At 39.2% G+C, this 17,804-nt stretch overlaps 1 long non-coding RNA gene across 1 annotated transcript; it reads right to left on the bottom strand.

Annotated features, from left to right (window-relative positions):
* Nucleotides 1-644: 644 nt before the first annotated feature.
* LOC115417023 (uncharacterized) lies at nucleotides 645-9,826 on the bottom strand. Its single transcript, XR_003935074.1, has 3 exons — nucleotides 9,694-9,826; nucleotides 8,978-8,981; nucleotides 645-655 (listed from the first exon to the last, which is right to left on the bottom strand). It is a non-coding gene; the product is annotated as an uncharacterized LOC115417023 (long non-coding RNA).
* Between the last annotated feature and the right edge of the window lie 7,978 nt (nucleotides 9,827-17,804).

Genomic DNA, 17,804 nt, shown 5'->3' on the forward strand with positions numbered 1-17,804 from the left:
AAGTCTTTAGAAAGTGAATTAGATCCAGTAGCATTAGAGTGGAAATGACACTGAACACACACACACACACACAACTAATGTTTTACCACATATACAACTGAATATAATATATAAAACATATATATACTACATAAATATCAATATTAATAAACATATATACTACATCATACAAATATATAAAACATATATATGACATAAATATCTGTATTAATAAATATATATACTACATTCATAATATTGCATAAAACATATATACAACATAAATATCCATATTAAACATATATACTCCATCCATACAAATATATAAAACATATAAATAGTTCATACATTTCCATATTAACTTGTAATATCCCACATGTTTTGTCCTTTTTGTCCCTCATATACCTCTTTAGAGAACCTTTTCTATACCCTTTTTAAATCTATTTATGTTTTTACTTTGCTTTATTTTTTGCTCCAGACAAAGTCAAAACAAACATCTTTATTGATCAGCATCACAAACATTTGTGTGGTTCAAACATAATTCATGAAGCTGCAGAAGTCCATTCACTTCATTTCCAGTCCTGTTTGACCAAACACGTCCACCCAAACCCACTCCAGCTCAGGCCTGGACCAGGTTCAACTGTGCCAGTAGGTTAATGTGCTGCTCAGCGCTCAGCTCCACTTCCCTCCACACTCGGAGCTTCTTATTCACTCCGTGGCGTCCTGGCAGGAAGCCTTCTCATCCCAGTGAGGACAGGCACGTCTGCAGCCAAGCCACTGTTCTGACAGACCGCAGATATCGGCCCTGGTTCCGGCCCAAACCTTGGAGATGGGCCTCTTCTTATTGTACTAATCTGAGGATTAGGAAAAGCAGCTTTGGGCCTTCAGCACATGCACATCATCTGCTTCAGTAAATATGATCTGGAACTGTGGTTTGATTCTGCATCTGGGCTCGTACTCACCGAGAATGGAACTGGGACAGGACTGATATCTGCACTGTGGGGTTGGGACCAGTCCCATTAGCATTAGCATTAGCATCCCAGTCTGTCCACAAACAGACATAAGGGCCTTTAATTTACTGTGTTAAAGGTGCAGTCTGTAGGAGTTCTGTTCTCAGTCATTCTAAAATGGCCTTGACTGTCACCAGACATGAAGGAATCCTGTTCATTTCAAATCCTGATCTCACTGACAGTAGTCGTCCACACAGAATATTTGCATTTGTAAAGCTCAGTGTCAGCCCCCAAATGAGGTTTATGTTGTCATTGTGTGTGATGGTCTGAAGCTCCGCCCATCACCTGTCTGTCAATCACAGAGTCAGTAGCCTTTGTTCATCCAGGTTGGCAGTTCCACTGAGCTGCAGCTGGAACATTTCTGATCACAAATGTCTGACGTTAATAAACCTAAAAGGACTCTGATTATTCCAAATACGTCAAAAGTGACAAAGTGAGAAACAAAACAAGGACGAGTATAGAAGATGATTTAGAAACATGGAGACGGATGAAAGAGGAGAAGGATCTGAAGACCGACGCCGGCTCTGCCTTAGTCTGACCACCGCTAAGAACCACTGAGAGCCGGGACCGTGGCCTCTGCACCCGGTCCCAGACGACCGTCTCTGCACCCGGTCCCAGACCGGCGGTCTCTTCTCTGGGGGCTGGGCTGTGGTCTCTTCTCCTGGCCCTGGTGAACAGACTGCCAGTCTGGGACTGGTGCAGAGACCAGGTACCAGTGTAGGACTTAACTCTGTCCATGGTGGCTCCTTGTAGTTCAGTGTTTTCTGTGGACGTGACCTCTGCATGTACCGGTGTGTTATCCGAAGGGGGGGGGGGTACGGTAGTGATCTGTGCTGCTTGTACTTCGCAGAAGTAAAAGTGAATCCTAAGGCTCATTTCCCTTTTCTCTGTGTCCTGAATCTGTGTAAACTTTCATCTGAGTGTTCAGGACGTTTGTCCTGTTCTGTTCTATATTAGACTGATGTAGAATAAATCTGCTGAGGATTTTTTTGTTTGAAATTTATGATGTGGTGGTAAGGATTAGTGGAAACGCTGGTAGTAGACGCTCATGCTGGATCTGTCAACCCCTAGTCTGGGGGGAGGAGGAGAGGATACCACGCTGTACAGTATTTGAATGTGACTGCAGTACCAGTTTTGGCCACAATCCTACATATGACACCTTTAACAGTAGTGTAGGATCAGCCATTTAGTTTATTTATTTAACCCTTTAACCCCTGAGCCCTGATTAAAGGTAAAAGTGGTCTGGGTCAGATTTAGGACCTCATATGAAAGTGGTCCGGGTCAGATTTAGGACCACATATGACAGTGGTCAGGGTCAGATTAGTGCTGTTCAGACTGTCTGTAACAGATCAGATCCAGGTCACATTTGTCTGCAGTGTAAATGTATCCTCAGACTGGACTAACACAGTTCTGGTCTGGGCCGGTCCAGTTCTGAATGGACCCATTTGTTAACAGACCAGTGGTTTATTCAGGGACCAGTCCAGTGTCCTTGCATTGATCTGAGCCAAATCACTCAAACGTAATGAACTTTTCTGTCCCCTTGGCACCACTAAGTGTCCACATGAACACCCCAGTCCTTTATATTTTCTGTTTCATCTGTTTCTTCCAGCTGATCACAGGACTCACAGAGAAAGTGAATAATGAAACATCTGAGATTGGACCAATAAAACGGATCTGCCTACGGTCATAGTACCAGCATTCCTCAATATCAAAGGAGGTGTGTGTGTGTGTGTGTCTCTGTGTGTGTGTATGTATGTGTGTGTGTATCTGTGTGTGTTTGTGTATCTGTGTGTGTGTGTGTGTATATGTGTGCATCTGTGTGTGTCTCTGTGAGTGTGTCTGTGTGTTTGTGTATTTGTGTGTGTGTGTCTGTGTGTGTGTTTGTGTATCTGTGTGTGTGTCTGTGTGCGTGTGTGTCTCTGTGAGTGTGTGTCTGTCTGTGTGTGTCTGTGAGTGTGTGTCTGTGTGTGTGTTTGTGTATCTGTGTGTGTGTGTCTGTGTGTGTTTGTGTATTTGTGTGTGTCTGTGTGTGTGTATTTGTGTGTGCGTGTGTGTCTGTGTGTGTTTGTGTATCTCTGTGTGTGTGTTTGTGTATCTGTGTGTGTTTGTGTATTTGTGTGTGTGTGTGTCTGTGTGTGTGTTAGTGTATCTGTGTGTGTGTCTGTGTGCATGTGTCTCTGTGAGTGTGTCTCTGTGTGTGTGTGTGTGTGTGTGTGCATGTGTCTCTGTGAGTGTGTCTCTGTGTGTGTGTGTGTGTGTGTGTGCGTGTGCGTGTGTGTGTGTGTCCACCTTATCCAGACTCCCTGGGCTCTGCAGATGGCCTCCAAACCTGCCAGCCTCACACACACAGACCCGGGTCCAGAGCCAGACCCGGGTCCAGAGCCAGACCTGCAGTCCTGAAGGCCCTGCATCCTGGAGTCGTGTCCTGCCAGGTTCCGTCTCTCTTGGATTGTGTGTTTTTTTCCAAACATACCCAGCTGCCTCTCTGATCCCAACAGAACCTGATCAAACCGGGATGACACCCCCCCCCCCCAAAACGACCCAAAGCCAACATGAGCTTCAATTGTTTTAGTGGAGAGAACAGTTCAAATGGGTCCTACAAAGAGGAGACGGATAAAAAGAAACTATTATTTTACAAACACTGAACACTCGTGAGTTTGGCTTAAATGGACCATGTCCAACTCCACTGGCAGTTATTTAACTATGTACAATAAATCTGTGAAGTTTTTATAGACAAATGAATACAAGGGTGGATTTACCGACCTATAAAAAGACCACAAACTGTATTTTACACCAGTTATTTTTAACATGTATTGATAAGATGAGTGGGATTCAAACCCTGGTCTCCCCCCATTGTAGGATTAGGTTTTCTGTTGGTCAACATTATTAGAACTTCAGTATCAAATTAATTTAGCCAATAAACATGTTATCAATAAAGTATGTCTTATCTTACCTTATTTTATCTTATCTTATCTTACCTTATTTTATCTTATCTTATCTTATTTTATCTTATCTTATCTTATTTTATCTTATCTTATCTTACCTTATTTTATCTTATCTTACCTTATTTTATTTTATCTTATCTTACCTTATTTTATCTTATCTTACCTTATTTTATTTTATCTTATGTTATGTTATTTTATCTTATTTTATTTTATCTTACCTTATTTTATCTTATCTTATCTACTTTATCTTATCTTATCTTACCTTACCTTATCTTATTTTATCTTATCTTACCTTATTTTATCTCATCTTATCTTACCTTATTTTATCTTATCTTATCTTATCTTATCTTATCTTATCTTATCTTATCCTCACTGTCATCTGGTGAAACTCTTGTGTGAACTCTACCAACCCACTTCCCTTAAAACTTAGTTGTGTTCATTCTGGTCTGTGTAAAGTGTATTTATTTTTATAATGATTATATTTCCTTTTTTGATATATATTTCCTAAAGAAATTGTGATATCGTTCATTTAAATTTAGCACTGATCAGCACTGTTTCATTATAGCCACATGTTGCTAATATGTTACAAACCAAAACATTCAAATAACTTTAAAAATATTCATTACACATAGTCTACTTTAATATAAATGCTATAGAAACACACAATAAACTAGTGAGTATTTTTTATTCTGGCACAACTTCCCTTATATACAAACACAGATCCACTTTTATAACCTTCTTTTTCATGTGTCATAAGTGGGCGGTTCTATGTGGGTCCGTCACCGACTGATTTGATGGAAACAAGTGTTTGAAAGAGGTTCCTAGGAACGTGTTGAATGAATAAATATACGCTCTGTCAGCTGTTTGTGTGATGGAAACGGTATGTCCTAAATGTATGCTAAGGGGTTAAACTCCCTTCCTGCATTTAGACTCCTGTGCTGGCTGTTACACCACTCCCACTGTGTCCATTTGTGCACATTTGCAACAACAACAAAAGCAGGTGAACTAGAACAGAAGTGGTGTGTAGCGCTAACCCAGCTGTCTACCCAGGCAGCGCTGATTCCTGTGGCTTTTAGTCCGGGATCTCCTGAAATATGCATGTGATGGCGTGGAGGGAAGATACTTAAAGTGGACTACTTAAGTGTGTGTGTGTGTGTGTTTCAGATGCAGATAATGGAGTTCTCTTTAATGGGTTTTAGCAGGACCAGGTCCCTGCTGTCCTCGAGGACCGTCTTTTGTCCGTACACTCTGCATTCTCTGACTGTTCATGTGTTGGTGGTTAAATGTTATTGCCCTCATGTTAGCTGAAGCGATCGTTACTTTTATCTGCAGTTTGTCCGACCACATCGTAGTCCGGCAGTAAACTTAATGCACAGATGAAATGATGTAAAGCAGCTGAAGTGTTTAACACAGTTTTTCATGTTGTAGGTTTGACTTTGGACACGTCTGATCCCTTCAGTTTAGAGCCCGACCGATATGGGATTTTTGGGGCCGATACCGATATTGGGGGCTAAAAAAAGCCAATATCCAATATATCGGCCAATATCCGATATTGGCCGATAACCGATATATTGGCTGATATATGAAATAAGAACACCGATCTACACAGGATATGTTAATCTTATATTAGATAATTGTGGACAGGTGGATAAACAGTTGCATAAATCTTTGTTTATCTCACAAATATCATTTACACAACTTTCAAATGCAAACTTTGCAATCACAAAAATAATTAGAACAAAAAATATGACTGACCACACAATTATGTTTTCACTCACAAATTTTGATGCGTCTGCCTCACGGCACTACAACTTTCCATGTGGACTAAGGACTAAACTGAGCATGTGCAGAGTGAATTAGGTGAGTCCTAAATTGTTCCTGATGGGAGCAATTGCAAGAGTTACAACTGACCCATGTTACAACTGTCCCCAGTCTCCCCTACACTATTAACACCCAGGCCTGCTGGCAGAATGAAACTGTGAGGGAGACAGGAAGTGCACGGACATGGGTGTGTGTGGGGGGGTGAATACTTCATAAGACGGGGGGGGGGTCCGTGATTTTCGGGGGGGTGGGGGGGTGATAAGCAGTCCATCCTTGTCGGAGTGTGCAAGCCGGGGGTGGGTGGCTCCATGATTACATGATTGTGTGTGTGGGGGGTGATAGTGTCATTGTCGGAGCAGGAGTGAAAGTGAAACTAACTCACTTTAAAGTTCCTCTCATTCTCCGGGCAGCACACACACACACACACACACACACACACGCACACACACACACACACACACACACACACACACACACAGGAGCAGTGAGCGACAGAATCTCTGCGCAGCAAAAAAAGTTAATATATCAGCTACATCAGCTACATATTGGCTGATGTTGATTAATTGGTGATACGCTGTAATCGGCCCAATTAATTGGCCGGCCGATCAATTGGTCGGGCTCTACTTCAGTTGGATTTAACACTGCTTCCTCTGGGCTGGTTTTTGACGCCCCAGTGTTTGGAATTAGCAGCTTTCAAGGTCCAAAGGTACTTTATTTGTACCCATGGGTAGCTTTGGTATTTGTAATGATGGGGATGTGACTGCCGTTAACCCACCAAAAAACAATAAAGTACTTGTTGACCCATGGGGAAAACTGGGTTGTAGATGTGGTGGTTCTGATGCTGGGCAGAACTGACTTTAGGAAAAGATGTGAGTCTATATTTTATAAGTACTGACATAATAATTGTTTGGTAAATCATTCTTTACAATTTAAACAACAATTAATAAACTGTATAAATACTGAAACTGAAGTTAATAAATGTGTTGTATCCTGTTATAAACTTAATTTCCCATCATGCAGCGTGGTACTGCACTTCCTGTCAACTATCATGGACATAACAACATGATTGTACGGCTGTAGAGGGTCTGCATGTGACGTCACCACTAGCAGAAGTCACCACGGTTATGTCCACTGAGTGGCAGAAAGAGGGAGATGAGTAGCAGCTTTGGCTTGAATACTGCGAAAACTTTAGAACAATCTAAAAAATGGGGCAGAGCTGTTGTGCCATTGATCGCACAAATAGGTTTAAAAAGCACTCGGAGCTATCGGTTTAGCGGCGACTTAAAGCCAAAGACAGAAGAAGCAGATGGATCGCTGCAATTTGTAGGAATAACTGGAATCCAGACAACGAAACCTGGATTTGTGTCAGGTAACATTAATTTATGCTGTGTTCTTGTGTAAAATCATACCTTAAATTACATATCGTTTTGGCTAACGTTACTTCTTAGTAAAGCTCTTAAAGTTAGCATCTGTCATTTAGTTCTGTATTTCATAACTGAAACGTTTTTGTCTTCAGTTGTGTGATTCTGAACCTTGTGCTCTACATAATTTGTAAACTAGCTTAAACTGAGGCTAACCTAGTTTTCCAAATAAGGGGGTACTCTAGCACAAAGCTGTTGTAGCTGTGTTGTATCAAGTATTTGATGTTAACTCTACTTAAATCTCCACAGTACCAGTAGATCATCCACTCACTTGGGTCAATACTAAGGGTTCAACTCCAGTAAATCAGTAGTGAACTGTGAGCACTACTGCTGGGCCTTTACCTTGGTAATCACCGCCAAGAAAATACGTCTGCACTGACAGAAAATCTCCAAAACAATAGTATGATGAATTAAAGCACTCACCAGCTGTAATCCTCTAATTAACGATGACGAGGATGTCAACAACTCTTTGGCTTTTGGATGCTTTCAGCCTTTGCATTGGGGATTTTCCTGGTGTTGAAATCAGGTTCATATAAATGTCAGGATACGTGATTTCCGTCCACATATCAATGTTCGTAGACCACTTGTTGTTTGGTAGCTTGTATGGATCCATGTCCAGTCCAGTTGTCTTTAATTTCATGTTATATTCCACATTTTTCCAGGTCTCACTGTAGTTACTGCTATACTCCGCCATGTTTGTTTTTGCTACTCAGTCTGACTTAGAGGGGCGTGGCCCAGGGGGAAGTGACGGATGTGCATTCCCTCTGTAGGGGTTTTTCACACTGAAACGACTGACTTTGTGTACAGTTTCCTCAGGTTTACCGTCAACAGTGGCTGAGGACACATGGAAGTGTCCCTGTTGTGTGTCCCAGTGGACCTCCAAGAAACAAAGACAACTATATTTAAGTTTTCATGGTTTTCCTTCAGATTTAGTTGGTGTGGAACAGGTAGGGTGACCAGGTGTCCCGCTTTGTGCAGGACTGCACAGCATTATGACCATTTTTTCCACGTCCTCCAAATTGAGACAATGTTTTGTTTTGTTTTTTAGTGGTGCCAGGGTTTGTTTATTTGTTTGCTTGTTTTTTGTTGGTACCAGGTTTTGTTTTTTTTTTCGTTTCTTTTAGTGGTGCCATGGGTTTTTGTTTTTTTAGTGGTGCCATTTTTTTTTCTTTGTTTCTGTTTTTTTAGTGGTGTCAGGGGTTTTTGTTTTTTTAGTGGTGCCAGGGTTGGACATGCAGACACAGACCCCAGTGCAGAACTGAAGGATCCCATGGGTTCAGCACAGGCGACAGTTAATTCAGATTTAGACACATGTGGAGGAACCACAGTGTAAAGAGTGTTATTTCACAGGCTGAGTGTGAATGGGTAACACAGCTGAGGGGGGGTGAGGGTGTGGGGGGGTGACAGCAGGCCTGAGGTGACAGGAAGAGGCTGTGTATGAGGAAAGAGCTGCAGGTTAGGGGGGGATATGGACGATGTTCATGGATCAGGAGGCCTTTTCCATAACCTATGTTCCTGGTAGATGAGAAGAACACATTAGGGTGTTATTAGGGTCCATTAAGGAGTTCAGATGAACGGACACACGGACAGAGATTCACACAGCGTTCTTAAGGTGGACTTTAAGCAGGGGTGTCAAACTCATTTTGGTTCAGTTCCACATTCAACTAAATTTGATCTGAAGTGGGCCGAACCAGTAAAATTTATATATTATCATGTTATTATATGTCAACTCCAAACTTGTCTTTATGTTTTAAAGCAAAAAAAGTAAATTTACATCATGAACAGGTTTACATCTACAAACTATCCTTTCAAAAGATGTGAATTCCGTGAACAAACTGAGAAAAGTAAGTGTAATTTTAACAATAATCTGCCTCAGTTTATCATTCACACATGTACATTATAACTTACAGATCACAGTGGATCTACAAATACACAAAACATTTAATAACAGACAGAATATTGTTGAAATTTTACTTAAGACATTTCAGGTTGTTTATATTTGTTCAGGTTATTCACAGTTTTTGCAAAATTATACTTTGTTTTAGTGTAAATACATGAAAATATTTACATTTACAAAGAAACATTTGGAGTCGTCATTATTTATGTTATTATGATAGCATTTTTCCAATTTGACCCACTTGAGATTGAATTGGTCTGAATGTGGAACCTGAACTAAAAGGATTGTTAATATCTTAGTGTCATTTTTGCATTTCACAAATTCATCCCAAAGGCCGGACTGGACCCTTTGGCGGGCTGGATTTGGCCCCCGGGCCGCATGTTTGACACCTGTGACATAAGGTGTTTGTGTATTCAGTAGTGCGACATTCGTAGTGTTCTTAGAGGGGCCGAATACAATCTGTCAAGACGGAGTGAACGACTGGACTCAAACACGGTGCAGAACATATAAAGAATAAAGTGTTTTATTAACAGAAAAATAAGGTTGAAAGAATAACCCCAAACCTGCAGAGTTAATGCAGTCCACAGTACCAGGGTGATGAGGATCAGACTGATGGAGACGGACGGTTAGTGTTTTGAACGTTCACTTCCCTCTATTATTCTGGTGTATCTGTGTTTTATTCTTATACCTTCTATTTCACATTTCTTCATCTGATGTCTTATTCTGACTCCTAATTTCTTACTGTTCAGCTCAGTTTTCTGCATATTTTACAGTAATGTGTATTTCAGCACCACGGACAGCGCACCATCCCAAACAGAAAACACACATTCCCACACACATTCAAGTGTATAATCTTATTTAATTTGTATAATTTCTATTTATACCTCGAGCATTTTTCTTTTTAATATATTTTTACTTACATGTGTTTCAATATATTTGAAATGTAAAATATATTGTGAATTGTGAAATTTTTATATCCTTTTTTCGATGTATACTATTATGTATATATACTGTTCAGTTGTTTATTGTTAAAAAAAAACAAAAAAAAACACATTCCCATTCTAAAAGGCTTAATGTAAAAAAGATTAATGTAGTTTAACGTCTTAAAAGAGCATCAATAATCACCAAATTATGGTGGACATCTGTAATGCTGGGATAGGCTCCGCCCACATGACCGTCTGGAGGATAAAGCAGTTCAGAAAATGAATGAATGAATGAATGAATGAACAGTACTGTCAGATTAAAGTATGTTCATTTTTTTGCAGAGGTGAAAGTGGGCATGGTTGCAGATGTCCACATGAACTTTGGTGCTGATTGATCTCTGTTCTGGACATTAAACTACGTTATACTGGTTTTTTTTATGTTAAATGCTTTAGAAGTATGGAAGTAAATCTGTCTCATCAGATTTTGAATTATAAAAGTGATTGAATTTCTAGCACTGAATTTTTTTGCACTGAAATTAAGTATCTGAATTTTTTGTCTCTCAATTTTACTATGTTCATAAATTTAGATCAAAAAAATTCAGATGCAAAAAATTCAGATCACACATTCGGGACACCAAGGATAAGCAATGATTCTGTCTCAAGTCGAACTGCCAGCCAGTCAATCAAGTTACATTAGGTTGGTCATGTGATGCTGAAAAAATTCAGATACTTAATTTCAGGGCAAAAAAAATTCAGTGCTAGAAATTCAGTGGCTACAGTTCAATGATCCAGAGCAGACACAGACAGAACTACAGTTCAACGGCAACAACGAACAAAACAACCTCTGATATCTGTCAACACTTCAGCAACTGAAGTTATATGGAATGAAACTATATGTGATGATGATGAAGATGATGATGATGGTGATGATCATACATTATTGTCATATATTATGGGATGGAAACTCTTCAGTGGATTTTTCCTGTTTCAGATTTGGGGTCACCTTAGCTCTCAGAAGTCCTTGGTCCAGAGGTGGACAGATGGACACAGCGCTCATGGGAATAGCATTGAGGGGAGGGGTTAAGGGGTGACAGAGGATGAGTGTGTTTTTCTTTTTTTTTTTTTTTAATTTTTAAGATTTTTTTTCCCCCAGAAAAAGTATATGTGTGAAGAGTGAGACCTGCCAAGGGCCTGTGGAACACAGAAAAGTCACACTTGAGGCCTGATAGTGACAGCGCTGCCCTCTAAACCCACCACAGGAGGACTGGATCCCCATGTGTGGGTCCCTGTGGGCTGACGCTTTATGCCCCCCCTCCCGCTCTGCATCACTGCTGCCTTTCTGCTGCTGCAGCACTTTTCCACAGAGGCTGTCAGTTATTCAATTACCTCCAGTCTTTTTTTGTTTTGGGAGCCTCTGTGCTCCACATCTGTATGTAAATGGAGCTGCTGAATCCAAAACGCTGACGTTTGCATCCTGGAGCACCACAGATGGGTTTTCCCTGCAAGAACTCTAATCTGTGGTGTGCATATTTAATGCTGGTTAATATTTCATATCACCAACCACACAGAAAATATGAAATCCAATTAGAAACATATTTAACCCATAAAAACGCAAACAGCCTTTGGCGACCTAAACCATCTACTGATCTAAACTGTTTAACACCTGTTGATCCACTCATCCTATCAGTCCATGTCAATAATTGGTGTCAAATACAGTTCTTCATCTTTTCATGGTCATCAGATATGACCATATGCAGTCTGGTCTTAAAAAATAGTAATAAATATGAATAAGTTAATCTGTTCAATAAACAAATAAATAATAAATAAGTTAGTATGGAAGTAAATCTGCGTCATCAGAATTTGAATTATAAAAGCCATTGAATTTCTAGCACTGATTTTTTTTTTTTTTTGCACTGAAATGAAGTATCTGAATTTTTTGCACCTGAATTTTTTAAATTCTAAATTTATGAACATAGTTGAATTCAGAGACAAACAATTCAGATACAGTCTACTCTCGTTATACCGCCAACTTCCGTTCACGGCCAAATTGGCGGTATAGCGAAAATGGCGTTACAACGGGTTGCGTCCATAATGTGCATGTCTTTACTATATGATGTCTATGCTGCCTCCGTTAACCCGTTCTAATTGCGTTTCTAAATAAATCTTGATTCTGTTATGTTGTAAGGGATCATTTAAAGTGGGGAAACATTTTAAGCATTATTATACCGTGTCGGGAAATGACACCCCATCTTCTTGAGGCTTTGGCTTAATCCCACGTCCTCTTCCCGACATCCTGACCTACTGAGTGTTCTGCGATAAATGAACGGTGGCCGTTCTGTAGACCTACTCGTAGCTTGTCGTGATCAGCGTCTGGCGCGTTTGTTTCAGTGCATTGTTAAAATTTATGTGTACTCGATGGCAATCACGCTGGCGGTATAACGGTCGGGAAATCAATGGTATAAGTGTTGTTTGTGCATGGAACTGGGCTGGCGGATGGCGATAGGCGGAAATGGCGGTAGCTAATGGAATAATGCATTGGGGATTTTTGTGCAATGGTTTTGGTTGGCGGTGAGCGAAAATGGCGGTATAACGGCGGGCGGTTTAACGAGAGTAGACTGTATTTAATTTCAGTGCAAAAAAAAAAAAATCCAGATACTTAATTTCAGTGGAAATCTGGAAAATCTGTGAATATTGTGAATCAGTAATAAGTGGGTTTATTGCCTTTAATAAGTGATATTCATCATTTAAACTTAATACACTGACTTTATTTTTAAAGTACTGTGTCTTAGCGGTAATTAGAATTCATTATAAATACTGGTTGGCTTAAATTAACGATTGTTACTAGCTCAGAGTTAATAAAAGTTGAGAGGAACAAAGATAGGGACCAGCCCACATCAAATTATTTAAATTCATAATTATTCTCAGTAGGATTCATCATATTTTGTTTCATGTTCTACTAAGTGGAGGCACCAAACAATGACTTACCTTATTTCTGAAGGTTAAAAGTATGTCATCTGTTGCAACTGTTATTTTCAGTTGTTAAGGCACCACAAAACAAAACTGAAGAACCCAGAGCCCACCCAGAGCGATAAATTGACATAATTCATTGTAAGTATTCTTAGTCACATGGGTAGGGTGCTGCACATATTTGGACGTTTAGAGGCTCGGCAGTTATCGTGGAAACACCGTCATCTTCTACAACATTGATTCACCAGTAAAACCCATGGAGTTAGATCAGTGACAGTGGATGGACACACTGGGGTTATATCCAGTTAATGACAGATTTTTTGAAAAAGTCAAATTTTTCTTCGGTTTTCCCTGTTTTTGACAGAATAACCCTCAAATGTACATGATCAGTCAATGAAATATAGGAAAAGACCTGATTTTCACTGAAAAAACACAAAACATAGAGAACAGTATTGTGATATATGGTGATAAATGACTTAAAATAGGTTAAATATAGAGAAAAATGTATTTGGGAATGTTCGTAAAAGTAGTTCTGGGCCATTATGGGTTAAATAAATAAGAAATCAACAGATTCACCACAGGTCAATAAGAGAAGGGGGAGGGGCTTATGTTACAGTGTGTCCTTACAGGCCTTCAGGGGTGGGCGGTGACAACACATCCCCTTTCTGTGTCCAATGAGCCTTGAAAAATACAGAAAATGACCCCCGAGAGCAGCCGAGACAGAGATGGAGGACGGAGTGAGGAGTTAGGCAGAAGAGGGGAAAGGAAAGCTGCAGAGGGAGGGACTGGAAATGATGTGGACTGTGAAAAGTGGGGTCTGAGGGGAGGGGGGACGGGCCCACGGAGCCTCTAATGAGAGCCGTTATGGTGATGAGGGCTGAAAGGAACAGGAGGAAGAGACTGAAATATGAAGTTAAATGTTCGAAAAAGAGGAAAAGGACAGAAACGTTGACAACAGTTGAAGAGCTGGGCGTTAAAAAGCTGAGGTTTGGGTCCAGGAGTGAAAGTTGAACACATTATCAGATAAAAACACGAGTTGTTTCTTTATTTATTTTTTTAACAATATATTTATTAACACATTTTTTATGTACACGCATATACACTTGTAAATATACCGTACTTTCCGGACTATAAGCCGCTACTTTTTTCTCGTTTTGAACCCTGCGGCTTATACAGCGATGCAGCTCGAGTATAGATTTATACAGGCTAACGGCCTCCAGGGGGCGCTGTAGCAGGAAGTGCAAAAGTGAGACAGACAGGTGGAAGAGGTGATGAAGAGGAGAAGTTTTAATCTTAACTTTTAACAATCATTTTGTGTGTCACGTACAAACCCTCATGGAAAAAACTCGAAGGAATGCATATTTTTGCAGCTTTTAACCCTTTCATGCATGAATTATAAAAACCTTAGTTGACATTTTTTTTCCTGAGTGTTTTTATTCCTCTTTAGGCATAAAAAAAACAATGCAATTGATTTTTTTTAATTTTTTTTATTTTTTATGAACCTGTTTTTCATGGAGTTACAAACACGTCCACTCAACTGGACACCATGCATTTAATTTTTGAGGCAAAAAAAACATGTATTTAATATCCATCATCAGAACGTCATATACTGTGTGAAAACTGTTCATTCATTCATTATTTTTGTTTATTACGAGCATTTACAGAATACATGCAAATTCAAAATTCCAAAATCATTCATCTACACTCGAAAAGGAGTTGGAAGAAGAAAAACTATGAAACAAAAACATTTTTCATGCAAATAATCTGGCATTTTCTCACATTTTAATATACTCTAATACTAGTTATTACTAACTTCATGGAGATAATATGCAAAAAACAAAAAAACAAAAAAACAAACCTTTGATTACGAAAACTGTTAATTATAGTCTAATAACAATTAGCAACTGATTTAAAGCTTGTTACTGCAGATCAGGTTTATCAAGAACAGCAAAATTACAGTAACAGTATAAATGTCAGTGTATGGGATAAAGTGTAAGTGTTCACTGTGTTGTCTGATATGGACCTAAAACAACAAAACCTATGAATATACAAGAGAACAGCTGGAGAATAACTGTCCACTGGAGTAACCACTGTGCATGAAAGGGTTAAGTTAAAACCAATTGATGTGTCTGTCGACGAAGGAAATAGAGCTGCAGCATGGAAGTGCCATTGAGCAACAACGGAGGAGAGACGTAGAAGGAGTGTGATGGAGTCTTTCTGAGGCTGTTCAACTCTGACACTGAAGAAGACGACTGCAGTGGTTTAATGAGCAGAAGGAAGATGAAGACACAGATCAGTGACTTTTCTGGGTTTTTGAACCAGTCGTGTTCCTGCCGTTTTACTGCCGTGTTACAGGCACTGTTTGGAAAAAAGCAGTTAAGGTATGGAAATAAATATTTAAATAACACTGGGTTACAAAAAAATGTTTTTCGCAAGTTGTCTAGGTTTTTTCAACTGAATTAGGACCATTTTGCACCGCTAAATCCAAAAATGACATCTGTTTTTCTCAATCAGGTCAGGTTTTTTTGCTAATTTGATTTTGAAAAATTTGATCTCACAAAATTGATTACATTTTTGTGACTTTATCAGGTGATTTTTTTATATAGTTCTCACCCAAAATAGGTTTTAAGAGAAAAAACAATCATTTTCTAACAGGATTCCTGTTAGGTACAATGGTGTATTCACTGCAGATGTAGCAGAATACGTCAGGCTTATTTTTGCAAGATCTTCTAGTCAAAGCCATTTCATTCACCTGTAATATTAAAAAAACAATCGTAAATTGGCAAAAGTAAAATCTTCAGAACTCGTTTATTGCAAGAAATATGAAAGAATTTTGTATCATATGATGTGAAAATGCCCATAAATGTAAGCAAAAATGTTAAAAAGCCAATATGTAGCATAGTTCAGAAAGTTGACCTGATTGAGCAAAATTAATGTGATTTTTGGATTCAGCACACCAAAATTATCCTAAATCAGCTCAAAAAAACTTAAACTATAAATTTGTTGTTGACCAGTGTAATCTTTCTGTTTACCATCTTTCTGTGTAAATATCTCCTGTCACATCGTGGACACCTGCGGCGTATAGTCAGGTGTGACTTATATTCCGGTGCGCCTTACAGGGTGGGGAAGCAAAATGTACAATACTTTGAGACAGGGATTGAAAGACAGTGTATGACCAGTTAGTTTATTGAAAGTCATGAGAATTTATTTGCCGCAAGAAAATTTCCATCATAGAAAATGTTTTTATTCTATGTGTCCTCCTTCTTTCTCAATAACTGCCTTCACACGCTTCCTGAAACTTCCGCAAGTGTTCCTCAAATATTCGGGTGACAACTTCTCCCATTCTTCTTTAATAGTATCTTCCAGACTTTCTCGTAATAGTTTTGCTCATAGTCATTCTCTTCTTTCCATTATAAACAGTCTTTATGGACACTCCAACTATTTTTGAAATCTCCTTTGGTGTGACGAGTGCATTCAGCAAATCACACACTCTTTGACGTTTGCTTTTCTGATTACTCATATGGGCAAAAATTTCTGAAAAGGTATGGATAATAGTGTTAGGTATGATTATGACATCAGTATATGTTTGGTTTCAAAACAATTGACGTAGTGCCTGCTGAGAAAAAACAACGAAATGTTCATTGTAAATTTTGCTTCCCCACCCTGTATAGCCCGGAAAGTATGGTATACACAATTGTAGCAAGCATGTAAACCTGTGCCTCACTAACAAAAGCACCTGCAGCATTACAAGTGTTATAAGCAAAAACAAAAACAAAAAAAAATAAAAATAAAAATAAATAATACACATACACATCACAAAAACTCAGCCATAAACATTTGTACATAATTTACTGCCCTGTTACAATTACAGGTATTTAAACTCATTAACCCTGTTGTAAGGTTTACACAGCTGAATATTTATTCCTCCTCATTGTCATTTACTAAATCAACACTTTTAATGAACATCTTCAAAGGTTCCCATATCTTTTCAAACATATCCTGCCTTCCTTGTCGTATGTACGTCAGTCTCTCCAAAGGAAAAGTTGTCAACATTTGCTTCACCCAGTACATAATACTGGGCCTGCTGGTCTTTTTCCAAAACATTGCAATGGATCTTTTGGCATGTAAAAAACACATATCTACTAATATTTGTTCACTTCTGTTGTATTTATGACCTTTTGGATAAAGTCCTAAAACAGAAAGTGCAGGATACATTGGAACGATTTCAGACACGTAGTTTCTGATTTTGTTTACAGTCTGGCGTCGTCTGGCGTCCGTTACAAAACTTTCAATCATCTTCTTCTCTGAAACTGCAATTCCGATTGACTTCAAACTTGGTACTGTTACCTAGGGGTTTACCAGGGTGAACATAGTGTGCTCTACTTTGACCCCTCCCAGCTCCCAAGCACACACGTCAGTCAAAACTAAAAAATTCACAATATTTATTATTAGTATTTTTCTCAACAACTAAGGAAGGGTTAGGGGAGGGAGCAGCTAAAACAACAAACAAAATATCTTCTGTAAAGTTTAAACTAAATTACCTACTCCAAAATAAATGCAAGAAATAAAATACAGAAAACTTACCTAACTACCTAACCAAAACAGGAGAAAACGGGAAAACAAAAGAGCCAACCTCCCCTACCAGAAAAAGGATCGATTTACAAAAAAACATCAATTTACAACTACAAGCAATCGAATTTTACACAAGCAAACGAAGACTGACGGTCACACACACGAACACAGGGTTGGAAGCTGGCAGGAGGCAAGAGAGAGCGAGGATGGAAGCTCCAGGGCCATTTTTAAAAGGGGCCGGTCAATCACCTTTCACCAATCAGCGTCCT

This window comes from Sphaeramia orbicularis, chromosome 3, assembly GCF_902148855.1.
Source record: "Sphaeramia orbicularis chromosome 3, fSphaOr1.1, whole genome shotgun sequence".
NCBI classification, from domain to species: domain Eukaryota; kingdom Metazoa; phylum Chordata; class Actinopteri; order Kurtiformes; family Apogonidae; genus Sphaeramia; species Sphaeramia orbicularis.